General features: G+C 43.0%; 1 long non-coding RNA gene across 1 annotated transcript; it reads right to left on the reverse strand.

Moving 5' to 3' along the window:
* On the reverse strand, positions 287-19,652 carry LOC110260407. The gene is made up of 3 exons (XR_002343652.1): positions 18,931-19,652; positions 4,870-5,005; positions 287-4,050 (listed from the first exon to the last, which is right to left on the reverse strand). It is a non-coding gene; the product is annotated as an uncharacterized LOC110260407 (long non-coding RNA).

Below are 20,052 nucleotides of genomic sequence, written 5' to 3' on the forward strand. Positions count from 1 at the left end.
AGGTGTGGCCAAATATATATATTTATCTTTAAGCAAATTGAGACCTGTCAATTATTGGGAATATTGGCATCGGCACTTTGCCTGTGTGCCTAGTTCTTGGCACTGAAGCTGTGGCTTGAGAACAAATGACAATGGTGCCAAAGCCTTAAAAAGACTGCCTTCTTTTCTCCCCATTCTTTTCTTTCTAACCTGCTATTCATAGAGTAACGGGAATTTTGAGAGCTTTCTGTTATAGATTTGATTTTTGAATGGAGATATTGGCTGAATGTAATCTAGTTGGATGGGATTTCTTTAAAACTGAACTTTTTATTGACTATTCCGCATTTCTGATTGAGAAACATCTTGTAAATTCCAAAAGTCGGCAAGCTGGTAGCTTCTTCATGTCCAACATCTTTTCCTGCACACTGACAGGGCTGCTTTCTGGGTCTGGAGACGAGTCGAACGTGTTCCTTCACCACAGTCAACCCAGCTGTCTTCAGATGGACGGTTCACACTGAGACACATCATCTTGACTAAATTCTTTTCATGGCTGTGAACTCTTCTGCTTCCACAGCTGTCTTCATTGACATAAACAGGATCTTCTAACCCCGGCCCAGCAGGAAATAGAAGAAAAGTCTTTTCAGAGCATGTCTTTCTCTGCCACAGAGAAAGTGTGAGGCCCAAAGCTTGAAATCGGCACCATGTTGTAAAGCTAGGCCTTGGCGTTACTCCAGAACGCGTGAGATCTTGGGAACCAGGTGTGCAGGCAAAAATAACTGCTTTCATTTCTAGAACACTGAGAGTCAACAAAACTCATTTACATATATTATTTCATTTGATTCTAACAGTAATCCTGTGAGGGAAGCAGGACAAAAACCGTGATTGCGATTTTTCAGATTAGGAAGCCAAGATTCAAATGTTACCATTGGGATTATTTTACAACAAGAGCAACTAACAGAGAGTGGGGTACAGGGCACGCAATGCAAGTTCATGTGCATTACCACCATTGCCTTGGCAACAAGGCTGCCAGGAACTCGGACAAATCCTCTTATTCCAGTATTTCAGATGAAGAAGCAGATGAATAAAGGTCACCTTTGTGAGAGTTTCGGCTAACAAATGTCTTTACAGAGCTTTGGCAGACATACTTCCCTCAGGAACTGGCCCTCTCCGTGGGCAGCTGTGTGAAGAGGACAGGCCAGGCCTCTCTGTGGCAGGTTCTGCTTGCTGGCTCTAACTCCACCCCTTTCCTCCCACTCACTTCCAAACCCACCGGCCAGCTTCAACACAGCTGTGGAGAACAACTCAATTAGACATATTTTTATTAAGAATTTGAATAAAAGTAATATAAATAACATGACTGAAATTTTGGAAAATAGAAAAAGAAAAAAACCACCAAGAAGTCCCATGACCCTAGCTAAACTTCTCTTGGTATTAGGGTAAGTTTCCTCTAGCTTTTTTATTTTTTATATTTTCCCTGTGCATCTGCTTTTCTATTTGTAATTATAAGACAAATTTGTATGTATTTTAATTTTGCATTGTCAGTAACTGTATCATGTCACTACACTGGTCTTTTTAACGGTCATTCATTCTATCCAGCAAAAAAAAAAAAGAGAGAGAGAATTAATTGACTATGCCCCTGTTGTTAGGCACATATGCGGTTTCTGCTGTTTCAGGGGTGTAGCTTTCTCCATAGTTTGGATTGCTCCTTAGGATAGATTCCCAGAAAGGGGATTATGAGGTCAAAGAGCATTTTGCTGGCTCCTGATGGCGCCAAACTATTTTCCTATGGATTTATCCTAATTTAAACTACCAACAGGAAAATAAGAGAGATATTTCATTAGAATAATTACTGAGTTTTAATTTTGGATATTTTCTTTTCTATTATTCTATTATTTAAATTTGTATATTGCTAATAATTAATACATTTCAACATTTCCTTATTTTCATATCTGAGTATGTGTGAATCATCTATTCAGGACAAACAGATTTTGAAGGTATTGTTAAAACTATGAGTGGGTCCCAGAACATGGGGTGGGGGGAGGCATAATCAGGGAAAAATAATGACTTCTAAAACCACAGTTAAATGCCTCAGAAATTCTTCTGCCTGATGTTTCTCATAGGTATTATATTAGAGTTTGATTCATGTGCGTGATATGGGAAGCACAGTTAAAATTCCATCAAGTTCCATAAATGATCCTAAATCAAAACATTTGCCCTGTCTTTACACTTGATGCTATTCTCATTAATGAATAAAGGAAAAAGTAAAAGTAATATATCACGAGATCAAACCCAGGCTCTAGCAACCTATACTCCATACCAACAGAGTTAAATGATTTTGGATAAATCAACTAAACATGCTGAGCCTGTGACTATAAAAAGGAATAACATTAATCCCTACATAGTCTATTGGGATGACGTATAGCAATTTTGCCTTCATTTTGAAACACAACTTATACAGCTAAGAATCCCTCGTAAAGATAACACTTGACACTGGAAGAGCCAACACAGACACAGCTTTCTCATTTTCTAATCACTGAGGACACACAGCTAAGACATATAAGAACCAGATAATATTTTCTTCTTCTATGTTTGAAGTTCAATATAACTAAGAAACTTTATAAAATCTACCAGCCATTTTTGTAACAACCCAACAGATACTGTAGGCACTGGACAATCGTGGTTTCAAATATAAATGTTTCTTAATTCTAGATCCTATGGGAACAGAAACTGCAAACTCTCCAATGTCTATTGTTATGCATGGCACAGTAGGTAATCAAAAATACATATTTATTGAATATAGAAACTAATCCTGTCAGTGTCACTAGAAGTTATTGATTCCTGCCTCAGGCTGAATAAACAGACTGACTGGAGGAACTTAAGTTTGCTAAAGACATCTGTTTGAGGAAGAGTGGGAGGTAAATGACCTGACTTACTAGTGTAAAAAAATACATACAAATTTAAGCACCAAATATATGCAGTCTGCTTCACAATAGCATTCAAGGGCCTCACTCTCTCGCCTCTCACAACATATACATGCAAAGCACAAGAAGAACCAATTTGTGTTTGAAATCCCATCACTGTATCCTCTTGATATTCTTCACGAAACACATCCCCCCGCCCCCTGAGCTTCAGCAGGACAGCCAAAGAGTTCCATTTAAAAGCAGACTTAGTAAGACAACAATGTGTGTACCAAGGACAGTGAAAGGATCTAGTCCACCAACATGTTCAAACGTTTTAAGGAAAGCTATTATTTCAAGCACATGTCAAGATGATGGGGAGGGGCATGTAATGAATTACAGAATAACCGGTGTTTGTGCCTGCGAGGTCCCTGGGCTGCTCTGAACCTCCTGGAAATTGTTTATGTGCCCAAGTCCTGTGATCACGGGGCTATGATTAGCGGATGCTGACAGTGTGACAGCGGAGGAAGGCATGAATCACCACTGCTCCATACAGGAGAAAGCTGAACGAGTCAACTCTGCCTTAGAGATGGACTTCTTTTTCCACATGCTGCCTAAATTCTAGTGACTTGGTGCTATGGGCCAGGATGGGGAAAGAAGGGGAAGGCAGATGAGAGATGAATTTCACCATTTCGGGAAATTCCACCTCTTCCTTTAATCATCATTCCTCTCATCATTCAGGGAAGTACAATTTCTTAATATGTACCTAACTACAAATAACCTTCTACCTTTTCTTCCATATTGATCCATCAACTTTTTTTAATTGAACTCCCCGAAGTACCTAGTAGTGCACCTCTGAAATGATTCTAGCAATAGGAACACTCACTTCTCTTCATTCCATGCTTTCTCTGTACTAAGAATCAAAGATAGAAATACCACCAGTCAAGGGAAGGTAAATACAACTTGGTGACTTTCCCTGATTTCTAGGAATTATCCACCAATGAATTTGACAAGACGATTGGGTCATAATAAATATGTCACAGCACTAGAAATATTTTACCATCTGGAAATGGTAGGAAAAAGCCAGAAAAAAGTCTTTCCTGAACATAGGTGGAGATGTCCATTATTGGCCAGGTCTGTACCATACTTCTTGGGTGAGGTGTTCTCTCTCTAGCTGCAAAGACAGAATATAAATCTCAGTTGAGGAGTTCCCGTCGTGGCGCAGTGGTTAACGAATCCGACTAGGAACCATGAGGTCGCGGGTTCGATCCCTGCCCTTGCTCAGTGGGTTAACGATCCCGCGTTGCCGTGAGCTGTGGTGTAGGTTGCAGACGCGGCTCGGATCCCGCGTTGCTATGGCTCTGCCGTAGGCCGGTGGCTACAGCTCCGATTCGACCCCTAGCCTGGGAACCTGCATATGCCGCGGGAGCGGCCCAAGAGATAACAACAACAACAACAAAAGCCAAAAAAAGAGACAAAAAAAAAATCTCAGTTGAAACAAGCAGCCAGAAAAAAATGTGGTGGTACACTAAAACTACCTAAATCAGTCACAGGACACAAGTTTGCTTCAAGTATGGACATTATTTGATTGAAAAAGACTTGATAGCACTGAGTCCCTTGAATTTGTAATGGCTGATCCTTTGGGTGAAGTATAGCCATTCCATGTCTTACTCTCCAGTCAAAAGAAGTTCATGAACAAAAGCAGACGTGGAGTTCCCTTCATGGCTCAGTGGTTAACAAATCTGACTAGGAACCATGAGGTTGTGGGTTTGATCCTTGGCCTTGCTCAGTGGGTTAAGGATCCGGCGTTGCCATGAGCTGCAGTGTAGGTTGCAGACGTGGCTCAGAACCCCCATTGCTGTGGCTCTGGCAGAGGCCTGCAGCAACAGCTCCAATTGGACCCCTAGCCTGGAAACCTCCATATGCCACGGGTGCAGCCCCGGAAAAGACAAAAAAGACAAAAAAAAAAAAAAAAAAAAGTAGACATACTCACATGCACTCACATGGGTACCAGTGGTGAATTTGGAAACGTAGCCTTGTCTCATCTTCCTGCAGGCCCTTCTCCTATCTAAGTCTAAAAAGCTGACCCAGGTCTAACCCATGGATGATCTATGCGGAAGACCAGTTAACTGCAAGTAACCAAGAAGAAAACACCTTAAGAATGACAGGAGATGAGACAGACTTGATGTCATTTGCTGATGTCTCTCCAGTGATTTCCTTAAGAAGAAATCTGTCCATGATCAACTCACACAAAGTAAAAAGCTTAGGGTTAGAGGAGGGCCTTTATTCACAGCTGAAACTGATGAGGCCTCTTGGCAAAACCCCAAAGCACTTTGTTTCCTGTCTTCTCAAAGTCCTGACCTCCAGTGTTTAAGGAACCAATAACATTTTCTCATTTCTTGAGTTATTTTTCTCAGGCAACTCATGGCAGCTGTTTGCCAGCTCAGCATTGAGGCTAATTTTTTACAGAAAATAGGGTTAATGTGTGTTTACCAAATTCGAAAGATTAGCCATAAAGACCTAAAAGGATGTTATGTGCAACCAATAAGGTATATGATACCTTCATCAGTCATACGTATTGTAAAGTTAGAACCTTGAGATCCAGAACATTTAGTATCTAGGTATGTCTCAATTTCTCACTTGCTGTTTTGTTTTTCCTTGGAAAAAAGGATAACAAAATATTCTGATAATGATTTACTTCTTAAAAAAAAACTTTCTGAAAAAAAAAACATAATTTTTGTATTAGTGACATACAAGTGCTAATTTAAAATATTTTTCTTTTGTATTTATAGTAACCATGGGATTCATAGGTAGCTCAGCCATCTTGCATACTGGCTTTGAGGACTGAAAATTTCTGCCCAGATAATGGGAAAGAAAAGAAAGATACATATATGATGTTCATTTTTGCAAATACTAAAATTTTGCAAATACTTAGCCTCTGTATATCATGTTCCTATCTGTTCCCACTTGAAAAAAAAAAAAAGATTAGTGATATTCAAGTACAAGAGGGAAAAAAGTTTGATTTCCCATTGACAACTAAAATCCATTAGAAACCACATATATTCACTTCCTTTTAAAAAAATTTCCAGTAACTCTTTCTAAAGAAAAAAACCAAAAAGCTCCCCAAGCTGTAGCCAGCCCCTTGCTCCTTTGTCCCTTGTGGGGTTTTATAGCACTAGTTGATGGGGGGAAAGCTACTGAGTTGTGGGGCAACATTTTCTCAAGGTTAAAGCCTTCTCAAAGACTGGAGTTAGGGTCCAACTCAGGAATGCTGGTGCATGATTGTATACATTCTTGTCCAAATGCAACTTTCTGTTCCTAAGAAGGGAAAACACTGGAACAGTATGGTAAAAAGGATCAAAGGCTCCTTGGATCAAAGAGTGCTTTCAAAACCACATTTTGATGAGTTAAGCGTTAAGCGAATCAGAAACTTATGAATATATTTGGATATGGTGGTATCACTTGGAGGGATTAAAATGAGACCCTTAAAAAAGATCATAACTTTCTCTTTTTTTCTTCTTCTCTTTTAGGGTCACATCTGTGGCACATGGAATTTCCCAGGCAAGAGGTCAAATTGAAGCTGCAGCTGCCGGCCTACACCACAGCCTCAGTAAGGCGAGATCCCAGACACATCTGTAACCTACACCACAGCTTGTGGCAACACTGGATCCTTAACTCACTAAGTGAGGCCAAGGATTGAACCCAAATCCTCCCAGATACTAGTTGGGTTATCTCAACCCACTAACCACAATAGGAGTCCTCATAACTTTCTTTTATAACATCAGCTTCTCTGATGGTACAGCCATACCCAGTATTGATTGAAACAAGAAATGAGTGGGGGGAAAAAATGTCCCCAAGACAATGCATTTAGTATATTGCCTATCAACATTTAAAAGAAAATAATTCAATAATTGCAGCATAAAAAAATGATTCACCCGGGATTGATCTGAGAGTATGGACATGTATTTCTGGTCTCCCAAACTCAGCATAACTACCCTCAGGGACTCACCTCATATGATCCAAACCAATTTAAGCACAAAAGTACATACTTTTTCTTAAAATGGTAACCAGTTTCCTCATTGCTTAGTATTTTCTTTAAAGTGTAAAAGCTGAAAGATACCAATGGCAATGGACAGAGTAAAACCTAACACAGTATTCTCTACCTTAACTCATTTATTCACTTTTTCACTCAATACTTACCAAGCACCTACTGTGTGTCAGGCACTGCTCTGAGCTTGAGGAATCATTAATAAACACAGTAGATAAGGCTTTGTATTTACGGAAATTACCATGACAGGAAACCTTCCCACTCTTGTTACTATGGTGAAGCAATTCCTTAGCTATTGTCAAAAACTTGGATTTGGACGTCTGGATGACTAACTCTGCGTCCATCCTGAACATCTGGGGAAGAGAGAGGAATCAAAGGTCCCAGGGGACCCTTAGTGAATTTGTCAGAGGCGGGCCTCAAGCTTATGAGTTGGCTTTCTAGCAAAGATGCTATGAACGAAATGATGTCAATTGATCTGGTTTTCAGAGAGAAGCTGATGTTATAAAAGAATGCTATGTTTTTGTTTTTTTTTTAGGGCCACACCAGCAGCATATGAAGGTTCCCAGGCTAGGGGTTGAGTCAGAGCTGTAGCTGCCAGCCTATGCCACAGCCACAGCAACATGGAATCTGAGCTGCATCTGCAACCTAAACCATAGCTCACAGCAATGCTGGATCCTTAACACTGAGCAAGGCCAGGGATCGAACCCTGTGTCCTCATGGATACTAGTCGGGTTTGTTAACCACTGAGCCATGATGGGAACTCCTATGATCCTTTTCAAGAGTCTTAGTTTAATCAACAATAAATGATACAACCATGGCTGACAGAGCACAGACCTTTAACCACTATATATCAGTTCAACAAGACAAATAACTCAGATAGCATTTTATTTATTCCCAGCTCAAGAGAGGTGCTATGAGGAACAGTGGATGTGATCATGGGACCTAAGGAGCAGCTTCATTGTCCAGCACTTAGATGCCCTAGGCCTACATGTGTATCTTATAACGACAAGAAATTAAGGCATATCTCCAACTCCCCAAAATTGTCCACAGCTTCTACCTTAAACTATACACACCAACCCAACTGCACAGCTATTCCAAGCTCTGACCTCATGACCGCCCCTATCTCCATCCTTGTATGCCTATATCAGTGGCCACCCCTTCACCCAAACAGGTACCCCACTCCCTCAGCCCCAGCCTTCTTTATCTCAGCCTCCTATATTTCCTTCACTGTTAAACCCTCAATGCCTGATTCTTAGTAACTAAAATATATTTTGTTGGTTGCATGGCCAGAAGGAAGGATAGATGGATGGATACATGGATGAGCTTCCCTGGAAAAATTCCTGACCTGAGGCTCCCAGTCTTCCTGAGGCTGAGGCTTCCATGCAGACCCCTAGTGAGAGACCCTTGATAGATTGTCCCCATTAGTAAATTCCTGATAGATGTCTACACAAGTGGACTCCACCATCAGAGACGAGAGTGAAAATTCCAGTTCTCCGGTTTATGTGCTGGATTACTTTTACCCATGACTTTCTCCCTCTTGGTCTCAAGGCCTCATATTATACCTGTCTCCTCAGGTTGTTGAGGATGGCATGAGCTGGACTCCAAAATGCATCAGGCACATGCTAAATTCTCCCTCTTCACCCATCCATTTTCAAAGATAAAATCAAGACAATTAAGCTGGGAAAAAAAAAATCAACCACATATAATTAAATTGAACTTAAGAACTCTTGAGGAAGAGGGCTGGGAACAGCAGAGGAAAAGGCTGGGAGGTCTTGAGATAACTATTGTGGACATTTTCTTGAGAACAGCTGTGCCTAGGGAGAGTTGCCAGGGAGACCACTGGAAGAGAGCAGGAAAAAGGGGGACCAAGTTGGTCCTAGAAGGAGTTAGATTCAGACTATGTCAGGAAGCAGTGGCAAGGTCAGTGGTCTCCAAAGTACCTGAGATGACCCACTGGGATGTAGAAAGAAAGCATTACAGTCTCTACTTATAATTTTTTAATCCAAAAAGAAAAGGTTAAAAAAAAAAGAAGAAGAAGAATAAAAAGAAAAAGAAAGGAGTTCCATTGTGGCTCAACAGAAACAAATCTGACTAGTATCCATGAGGACACAGGTTTGATCTCTGGCCTCGCTCAGTGGGTTAAGGATCCAGCCATAAGCTGTGGTGTAGGTCGCAGGTGCAGCTCAGATCCCAGGTTGCTGTGGCTGTGGTGTAGACCAGCAGCTACAGCCCTGATTCAACCCCTAGCCTGGGAACCTCCATATGCCACAGGTACAGCCCTAAAAAGACCAAAAAAGAAAAAGAAAAAGAAAGAAAAGAAAAGCTTTTTAATAATTAAGCTTTATCACTATATACCAAACAGGTTGGCACTGGCCTTCTCATCTCATCCATCCAGCAAGAGTGCAAGGCCAGAGTGGCCACTCAGGAGGGGTCCTGAGGGAGAGCGTCCTCTCGGTGGACAGGGGGGCTGGGGGCTTACAGTGTACATCAGCTCCGCTGTGCCTGGATAACTGGGCTTACAGCTCATAGAGTCTAGTTTTAGTTAGGCTAACCTTCTCGGTGCAGTCAGGTGGCCCAAAAAGTTTATTCTAAAGAAATTATGGATTGAAGCTAATACTCATGTGAGGATCTGCAAACAGCAAGAAGCTACAAAGCCAACACTTCTGCTCCAAGTAAGAGCTCTTCGTCATCCACATTACAAGATGAAAAACTGTAATGATCTCGTCAGAACTGGTATGTTAACTCACACAGCTCTCATTAAAAATATTATTAACAATATTTATCTCAGCAAAAACAAAAAGGTCTTTGTAGCACTGAACTAAGTAAGTAAAATAAAAATTATGACTAAAACATCATTGCTGCTGAAGCCCATTCCCTTAAAGGTACATATCATGTATGCTGTGTAAAATACATTTTTTTTGACATAGTAGAACATTTGACATAGTATGAATATATTTAATCCATAAATAAGTAGGCATACACTAGAGACACATGCTCATAATTTTTCCTGACAGGGATTTCCCCTGTTAGCTCGGGAGACCTTGACCTTGAAAGCAGTTTGTGCAGCATAACACACTGCAGGAAATCACCTGGCTGCAATGACAGAGCCTTGCAAGTGTGCATCAGCATGAGCCAAGGCCTGTCTGGGTTCCTGGAGACCACCAACAGTCAGGCCGTGGGACAGGATCCATGGTGGCTGGCAGGCACCCCAGAGCAACCACGTGGTCAGCAGTGGGGCTGGGGTGGTGGGGGGAGGCAGGAAGACCAGCCCAGGTGAAGATCCATTAACAGTAGTGGACATTTATGGCCCTGTTTATACCCCTTACTTGTGGAGCATATTTTGAGGAGGGAGTTAGAAGAAAAAAATGGAATCTGGCTTTTTGAACAGGAAGGGGGAGACTTTCAATTGTTGTAAGCAGTCTGGGGGCATGCAGCAAGATAGGATTTGAAGATAAGAATACACCAGCAACAGCAGTGAGAAAAGGTGACTCAGCCAAGGGCAGCCTGAAGAATGAAATGAACCACTCTTCTAACAAGCAGAAACAGGGAAGGAAACCCCTTTGATGCCAGGATTCTCCTTCTGAGACATAATAATAACGACATGCTTCACAATGGCAGAAGGAAATGCAGGAAAGAGGAGGGGTGGTGCCTGGGACTCAGCCCAACTTAGGGATGAAGAAACAGGCGTTCGCCATCTTGGAAGTTGGCTGAGCGCGCAAGGAGGATGCTGCCTCAGGGGTAAGTGCTGCCAAGAAACCCAGCGCACAGTGAATCAGAGTGGGGAGCGCAGAATGTCTCTGCTCCATTGGCCTCCCCTGCTGTCCCTTTTCCTCAGTGTGCTTGGGCCTTTCCAGGAGCAGGCTAGCAGGGGCCAGGCTAAGGACAGATGAGAAGCGAGATGGACCTACTCACAAAGGAGGTAAAAAGGAAAGAACCCCAAGAAGATGAGAAAAAGGAATAGCAAAAAGAAAGAGGAGGAGGGGAAGTCGCTGGCTGTAGCAATTGAAACAAAAGTAGAAAAATCACATGAAAAATAATTTAGTAAACTAAAGGGTGATGAAAATAATGGGGTGGAGATGTAGAGTTACATGAAAAAAGGTAGGAATAAATCAGACAGAATTATACAATCTAGTACAGCCAAATTTCACTCATATGACTTTACAAAGGAAAGACATCTTTAGAGCACATTGTGGGGGAGGGGGCAACCCCTCATTTTGGAAAAAATGAAATCAAGTCCCCGCCCACTCCCCAGAAGGACATCAACATACCCTGGAGTTGGGAGGGGCACACATGCCACCTGGCAGCTGGACCAAGCCTCTGTCCTCACCCTGTTGTTATTCAAACATCTGGCCATATCCCCCAAAGTCTATGCCTCTGAATCATGAGACTTTCAGACTGCCAGATTGTTGCGCTGGCACTCCATGGGCAACATGATCAGGAAGGAAAGGAACTGATAATAGAATGGAGAAAAGGGTATCAAGTGATTGGGAACATTCAAAGGCAACCCCAGGAAAAAAAAACAATATGTGCAGTTATCATTCACATAACACTTCCTCACAGAGGACCAACAACAGCAAGTAAACTTAAATTTAGCTGCTATCATGTCCTTCTGTATCTGGCCAGGAGCAAACATATCTACTAGTGCCCTTCTCTGAGGAGAGAAGATTTTCCTTTGGCCATCAACTGCATTTCTTGGAGCAAAATCAGCATTCTACTTTGCATCTGAAAAAAAAAAAAAACAGGCTAGTTAAGTTTGGAATTGAGCTCAGCTATTACTTGTGGAATTCTTCATTCAGGGAGTTCCATACTGAGGTTTGACAGCCTGTCATCACCATGGCTGATAGCTAACTGGATTTTTAAGGTCCTAAAGGAATCAAGGACAACTAGGCAAGAAGTTAAGAACTATCACCTATTAAAACAGCAGCAACAACTCCACAAAGCTTCATCTTTCTTTTTTTTTCTTTTTTTTTTTTTTTTTGCTTTTTAGGGCTGCACCTGTGGCAAATGGAAGTTCCCAGGCTAGGGGTTGAATTGGAGCCACAGCTGCCAGCCTACACCACAGCCACAGCAATGCAGGATCCGAGCCACATCTGTGACCTACACCACAGCTTATGGCAATGCCAGATACTTAACCCACTGAGCCACCAGGGAACTCCAGGGCTTTGTGTTGTTTTTTGGTTTTGTTTTTTGTTGTTGTTGTTGTTGTTTGCTTTTTAGGGCCACACTTGTGGCATATAGAAGTTCCCAGGCCAGGGGTCAAATTGGAGCTGTAGCTGCAGGCCTATGCCACAGCCACAGCAATGCAGGATCCGAGCCAAGTCTGTGACCTACACCACAGCTTACAGCAATGCCGGGTCCTTAACTCACCGAGCAAGGCCAGGGATTGAACCCGCATCCTCATGGTTACTAGTTGGGTTGTTACCACTAAGCCACAAAGGGAACTCCCCAAAGCTTCACTTTTTATCTTATGTTAGACCTGTTATTAAATACTAAGCAAAATATAGTTACTTAAAGACAGTGAGAAGCCTGCATTGAGTGCCCATGCTCCTCTTAAATGTTAAGTTAAAAGCAAATAAAATGTTCAGGAGCAAAAATATCCTATGCAAATGTTGCCCACTCTTCAGCTAACATGAAAAAACTATATCGATCTTCTGTGAAACATAGCTTGATATTTTCCCTAACTTTTGTATCATATTTCACAAAGGCTAATTAGGTAAGAGTCACATGAAAAGAAAGACATGAGGGACACTCAATATATGTGAAGCAAGTGCAGCTTGTAAAGCTACCCGAGGTCCCAGGATTCTGATTCTCTCCTTTGCTGTGGGTCATCAATACCTAAGCATGAGGCAAATGCCACCAGAGGTGGTGCCTCATTTTAATACCGGGAAAGTTACTCCATTCTCTTTCAGTCTTTCTGACTGTATCACCTAGAAACTTTCAGTTTGGGCACCGTATCTCTCTAACAATTGCTTTTCTCCCCTTTTTAATTTCAAAGGAAAGGCAGCCCTCGGTCTTGGGCCACTCAACAGATGTCCTAATCATCTCAGGCTGCCGTTACAAAATTCCGCAGGCTGGGGGCCTTAAAAACAGGGCTTGGAAGGGCCAAGATCATCTGTCAGATTAAGAATCTGGTGAGAGCTCCCTTCCTGGCTTGGTAGGCGGTCACCTTCTCCCTGTGCCTTCAGGCGGCTTCTCCTTGTGCACGCGTGCAGAGCCCAATAGAGCTTTCATGGAGAACTGAATCACTTTGCTCTACAGCAGAAATTAACACAACATTGTAATTCTACCTCAATAAAAAAGAAAATAAATACGTCAAAAAGTTAATTCATTAGAAAAATACTAAATAAACTGTAATAAAGGGGTTATGAAGATATGGCAAAAATCATGAAGGTGGTAGAAAAATGACTAATTGTCCTAGAAAGCCATGCAAGGAAGTCCCTCTTAGCCTGGAGAGTCTGAATGGAAAAAACCAGAGCGCCTCACAGCCCTCCCTTGCTCCATTCCTCCAAGGCATAAGTCACTTGCACATACAAAATCCATACTCCTTATCAAGAGCATTTGGGCAGTCATTCCACAGACCACAGTTTGACTGGCCAACAGGGACCTGCTGTATAGCCAGGGAACTCTATCCAATATCCTATGGTAATCTACATGGGAAAAGAGTCTGAAAAAGAATGGAGGTGTGTACATGTAGAACTAAATCACAGAGATTATCATCAATTGTAAATCAACTATACTTCAATAAAACTTTTAAATATTTAAAAAAAAAAAAGAGGATTGGGCAAAATTCAGATAACTGGCAATCTGAGATGAGTCTAGAAAACTGCTCCAGATTTCAGGAAAACCCTCATTTCCAGCAATTTAACTTCCCTAGGGTAGATTGCAAGTAGGTTTGGAAAATATAAAAAACATTCCCAAATGGATGGTGAGGGAACAGAAAGCTTCACTATGAGGTTTCCCTGTGGAAGAGCCCACACATCAATTATGAGAGGTTCACCCTCAATATCAAGGGTTTTCGAAGTCAAAGGAGACTTGCTTTCTTACTGTTGCAGACTCTAGGTGAGTTCTGCAGCTTTCCAAGAGAGCTCCCTTCCAATCTGTGACTGAGGAATCAGGCTGCTTCTACATTGTGGCTCCATAATTTTAACCCACAGTTTCCAGGCCAGCTCGGCAAGGGAAGAGAGAGCTTCAAGGCTGCAAGGGCTTCCCACTACCTCTACCTAGAAGGCACGTGGTCCGTCATTTCTATTCATGGTCCATTGGCCAGAAATAGCTGGGAAACGGTCTCCCATGTGCCCAAGGAAAACAGGATATTGGTGAGCATCCAGATGATCTAAAACAGTATACAATCACTCCTTTTAAAATAAATTATGAATTTGCCAGAGAATCTGTGAAGAATTTAGAAAATGAAACCGAGAGCATGAAATAAGCCACCTATATTATCTCAGGAGTACTTTGAGAGAAGATATTGGTCCCCCATCCAAGGTGCCTAAATTCCCCTGTAATACCCTAGGGCAGAGCTGCATTCTTGAGCAGGGAGTCTCCTGCATAAATCATCAATAGTAATTACCAATTCCTCCCCGGTTAAAGAGAAGTTTTTGTTTTTACCAAAACGTTAGTACAGAGTTTCTGATAACAATAAAACTATTTCCTTGTCCAATAACTTGATAATTTTGCTTAGGATCAGGGGATGAGTCAATTCAGTGAGTGATGATTCTCTGTCACCTTGGATCTTTACCAAGTTCTGTTCCATCAACTTCAATGACCTTTCTACAATGTATCTGTCCCCAAAGGCCCCCTGTGTTCACTTACAACACTTTAATCTTGACCAGAAGCCTACAAGATCATTTACAACACAGGTCAAGTTGCCATGTGTAAAGGCGGGAGTAAAGTGCCTGGGGTCCCCTGCCACAAGGAAGAAGAGCAGGATGAGCATGGCTGGTGACACCCCCCCCCCCACTGTAGCCTGTTTCTCTGGAACATGTGGAGAAGACACACCCAGCAAAACAGCAGTTTACCTCCTGCTCATTCTTTGTCTTGGTTTGAGCCATGATAAGGGGGAAGGTGGAGAGGTGCCACAAGACTTAATTTCACCAGGATTGTCTAAATTATCAGTGACTCCAGGGGCCTGGACACCCTAGGACAGGGGCCAGCTCTAATCCACACACACAGGGAACTGCAGAAGAATCACAGTGCTTATGTACAGTATGGCGGTGCTCAAGCAATTCTTAGAAATGCCCAGCCCTCTGTGGAAGGTCCAGAATGTGAAATCCTGACCTTCGGAAGCAGGGGGAGTCACCTCCCTCCTTAGCCACAAGCACTTCCTTTCCCTCATCTATGAATTAGGGGTTTAAAAAGTAGTAATATCCAATTCAAATGGCAGTCGTGAGGATTGATGAGTTAACACCTAAAGCAACAGTGTGGGGCTCAGTCACTTTAATCTCCCGGTAGGATTAGTTCAGAAAGAGAATAGGCTTGAGATGCAGGCTGCAATACAGGGATTATGCAGAAGACAGGAAATTTTTCCTTTCTTCCTTTTGTTCCTACCCCTCTCAAGTTCTACCCTGCCTTCTCATCCCATACTAAACTCTCTTAAAATCTGATCATTCCATTGAGAGTAGCGAAAGAAATCTATTGCTCTAAAATTTAAAGAAGCAAATGGAAAAATGAATAAAACTGGATCGGCTGAGTCAAGAAGAGTCAGGAACTTTATGAGCCAACCCTAATAGAGTGTTTTCTCCCTCTCTTCTGCCATCTTGACCCTCTTATAAAGAGGCCCCTGTTGTGGAATATTATGGGAAGTTTTGAAATGCAAGTAAAATTGGATGCCGAGACCCACAGTCGTGTCCACACATGACCTGAAGCCTCTGTTTGACCTAGCCTCTTCAGAGGAAAAAAGAATATTGCATCAAACGACATGTGTTAAGACCTAGACCTTTAATCATACAGGTTCACTATCCTAAAGGCGGCCGCCACTAATTTAAAATTGTCTGACTACTGCCAGCACATGTAATGTTTGCAAGAGAATGGAGCAATCCCAAATCTGGCCATAAGGACCAAGGTCTCTGCCATTTAGTGCCCCCAAATAGGCAAACAAAGACATGAATCGTCTTATTTCCATCCTGTGAGATTGCGGTATAAATGATAAGTAAACTTTCATGGACACAGATGGCAGGCTCTCCGCAAGACAGTCTATTAACTAGCAGTCCAGCCTGGTTACTTCCACCTGAAAACACTTATCAGCTATCGACTGATCCCAAGGAGAAGCTTGCTCAGACAGCATAATTCCATCAGAAATTTCCAGCAAGAATTAGTTTTATAATCATATTCTCACTTTGACAAGCAAGTTTTGAGTTGTATATGTTGACAAAGCCTTTTTTGTTATTTTTGGTACCCCTGGCAGCTTTGAAAAGAAGTCGTGACTCTGGACAAAGAGGGATGACCTAGTCTATGGCCCAATGGCCCAACATCTGTTATGATGTTTTATAATCATTTAGTTCTTAGGATACAAGTAATCACTTTAAAGTTAATCCTGGTTCACTGCAGCAACTTTGGCGAATATGATAAAGAGACTAAGAACTCCTAATCCCACTACCCAGACAAGCACTGTCCCCATTTTGGTTGTTTTCCTTCTTTCATACCTATCGACCTGAATAGCTGAAACCACACAGCCTCTTTGTGTACTGCCCTTTCCACTTGCTGTTTTATCTTCAGCACTAAGAATCATTCAGAGTCATCGGTGGTGATCACTTTTACAGCTTCATTCTTTTCCATTGAAGGCCATGCTGACATTTATTTATCCATTCTCTTAAACCAGGTTTTCTGCTCTTGTGAGCAATGCTGTGTTGAACAGCTTTATTGCATACATTTCTGGGGTTTTTGTTATTTGTTTTTTTAGGGCTGCACCCATGGCATATGGAAGTTCCCAGGCTAGGGGTTGAGAATCAGAGCTATAGCTGCTGGCCTATGCCACTGCCACAGCAATGCCAGATCTGAGACATATCTGTGACCTACACCACAGCTCATGGCAATGTCGAATCCTTAACCCACTGAGCGAAGCCAGGGATTGAACCCTCAACCTCATGGATACTAGTCAGGTTTGTTACCTCTGAGCCATAACAGAACTCCCTCTACATACATTTCTATCAGCATTTTAAACTATTTCCACACACCAAATTACTGAGGCAGAGCATATGAACATTTTATATATGTTTGTTTTTAACACATAGCATTGGTACAGGGTCATGCTTGACTTTCTAAAGTGAGATTAAGGGACTAGGCAGATGAGGTTTAGGCATGGGAGTAGGGATGAGTGGCAAGGCAAGCAGGACCCCAATCTCAAGTTATCCTACAAAACTTTCAGGCATCTGCACCAGCTGGTGAAGTGGTATCTACTGCTCTAGCTCCTGAGGTGTAGGATGTGTTGAAAGAAGGACAGGAGGAAAGAGCAAGCTTCCTCTTTTCAGAAGAGAAGGGCCACTAGGCCAGGAAGATCATGGCCAGGGCACTTTATTCTGTGGTACCCCACAGCTTCCAGACAACCCCTCCCATTCACAGCCCCTCTTCCGCCGGTGAAGGGGAGGTACTCCTGGTTTCCAGTGCCCATGACACTTACTGCCGAAGGACATCCATGCAGCTACCACCTCTGTCCAGAGAATACCCAGCCTTTTGCATTTAATATACAAGGAAGAAATCGAGTGACTTCTTTTCCCTTTTTTCTATTTATTGTCACATCTGTGGCATGTGGAAGTCCCCGGGCTAGTGGTCGAATCAGAGCTGCAGCTGCTGGCCTATGACACAGCCACAGCCACACTGGATGGAGGCAAGGTTGGGTCCTTAACCCCTTGAGCAGGACCAGGGATTGAACCCACATCCTCATGGATACTAGTTGGGTTCTTAACTCAACTGAGCCACAATGGAAACTCCTCAAGTGACTATTTTTAAATGTTTATGGAAGTCCTGTGCATGTTTAGCAGGTATGTCAGACCTGCAGGGAGGCAGCCATCCCTTCCACTGGGATCCCCTCAACTCACCTCATAGGAAGGCTTTTGAATGAGGGAAGAGCTCATTCATGCCTTTCATTCCTCAATTTGTACTTTGATTCAAAATATATTTGCTAGACCCTATCTCCCACCATGTAGTAGGTACCTGCTGGCCAAGGAAGACTCAACAGTATACACGATGCATGGCCTGCCCCCATAAAGCCCCTGGTTTAATCAAAGAGACAAGCCATTAAACAACCCGTGACAGCACAAAGGCACAGCAGGGCCATGGCAGCATTAAGGAGCCAGCCTGGGGAAGCTAGGCTCCCACGGAGAAGAGGGATTGAGCGGGGGGTCTGTAGGTGACCCCAGAAGAGAAGCACCCCAGACTGAGGGAGGGGAGGCAGCGAGGAAATGGCCTGGGCAGGAAGGGGTGTGTGCTGGGAAGGCGGCGCTAGTCCAGGAGCCCAGGCTGTGTTCACTTTAACCCCTGCTTAGAGTCAGAAAACCAGAGGGCAGCAGGACGAGGAGGAGCCCCTGGCCGGGAGCTGGGGGTTCTCAGTAAACTTCCCTTTGCGGGCTGCATACATACACATTCCTGTGTATAAATATATATGTTCTACATAATATCAACAGACACATGTAATAGGGACCTTTAGGTTTACAGAGAAATCGTTTGACTTTACTTCTACCCCTCTATGAATGTGGCTGAAGTCCAACACTTGAACTGCACTAAATAAATAGTTGGGGTCAAGGGCGGAAACAAAGCAGCTGCATTCATCACTCTGGCCCACCACCGAGAGGAGGCACTTCCCTACTGAATCACTTGAAGGCAGAGTGGCAAATCCCATCATTTGTAAGTATGGAGTCCACCCCTGGGCAAAGATGAAGACTTGAACACAGGAAATGATGCTGAAAATGAAACGGTAGCCATGGGTGGAAGCCCTCAGACATTGCCCGCCCAGAAGGGAGGTCAATCAAAGATGACGCATCATACACTTATACCTTTAGGACATCAACTTACCTCTCCTGAGCCGGCAAAATCCTCCCCCTCTATGTCTTCCTGTCCATCTTGCTAACTGAGCTGCACTAATGGATGTCAGAATAGTCCTAGTGTTTTTTCCTATCAAATCTGCTAAGAGGGGAAGAAGGTTCCTGTTGTTAATTGTGGGGGATCTCCCACTCTTTGTTTTAAGGAAAATTTAAACAAAACGATCACCCACTCTGAGGCTTTAAACAGAGTTCAAACAGAACAAAGTACTCTTGCCAAGGTTTAAGGCAAATTTCCTCTGTCCAGATGGCTTCCTCAGGCAGGGCAACGAAAGAACCGAGACACTCAACCCTGCTGCCTTTTAATGCTGCTCCTTGATTGTAGCTAACGATCCCCAGCTGTCCAGCTTTGCTGGCTCCTTATCCACTCTCTACCGGCCACAGCTGCCACAACTCTGAGCAGAGAGGGAGATGGTGACGAGAGGCTGCCCCCAGAGCAACACAGGTGGGCTCCTACGTGATGAGACCTCGCACTGGGGCCCGGGTTAGGAAATTCCTTTCTGCAGGAAGCTGCAGATTCAGGGTCATTTCTGGTATCAGGTAAATAAACCCGATTATGGGAAATGCCTTGAACTAAAGCAAACCCACCAAGAATCCAGACATATATGGTCATTATCCTGGGCAAGCCACTTTCCCTCTTGACTGGCCCACAGATGGAACTGGGAAGCATGTGGTGGTGGCCATGAGAATGCTGAGTGTTCCAGAAACATATGCGCACCCTCTCCCCTCTCCTCCCCTGCTGTGTATTCCCCATCACCCATAAGACACACTCGCTTTGGATCTGCACCAGCTACTAGCTCACATCCATGCTCTGTATTGATTTAATGGTTCCCCTCTGTTTTTGTGCATCCTCCAGACTCCGTTTTAGCTATGTTTTGATGTGCCCTGAGGTCTTAATACATAGGCCTGACTGGAAATCCATTCAATTAGGACATTAGAAAGTGTCTTCTAGTGATATCAGCAGCTACATGCACAAATTTTAATGGTCAAATCCATGTCGTCTATTATGCTTGTCTAAGTTCCCTTTCTTTTCCAGATGCTTTTTCTCAAGGGAAGCAAGCTTATTATCTTTGTTTGTTTGTTTGTTTTTGCTTTT

Source organism: Sus scrofa, chromosome 1, assembly GCF_000003025.6.
Source record: "Sus scrofa isolate TJ Tabasco breed Duroc chromosome 1, Sscrofa11.1, whole genome shotgun sequence".
Taxonomy (NCBI): domain Eukaryota; kingdom Metazoa; phylum Chordata; class Mammalia; order Artiodactyla; family Suidae; genus Sus; species Sus scrofa.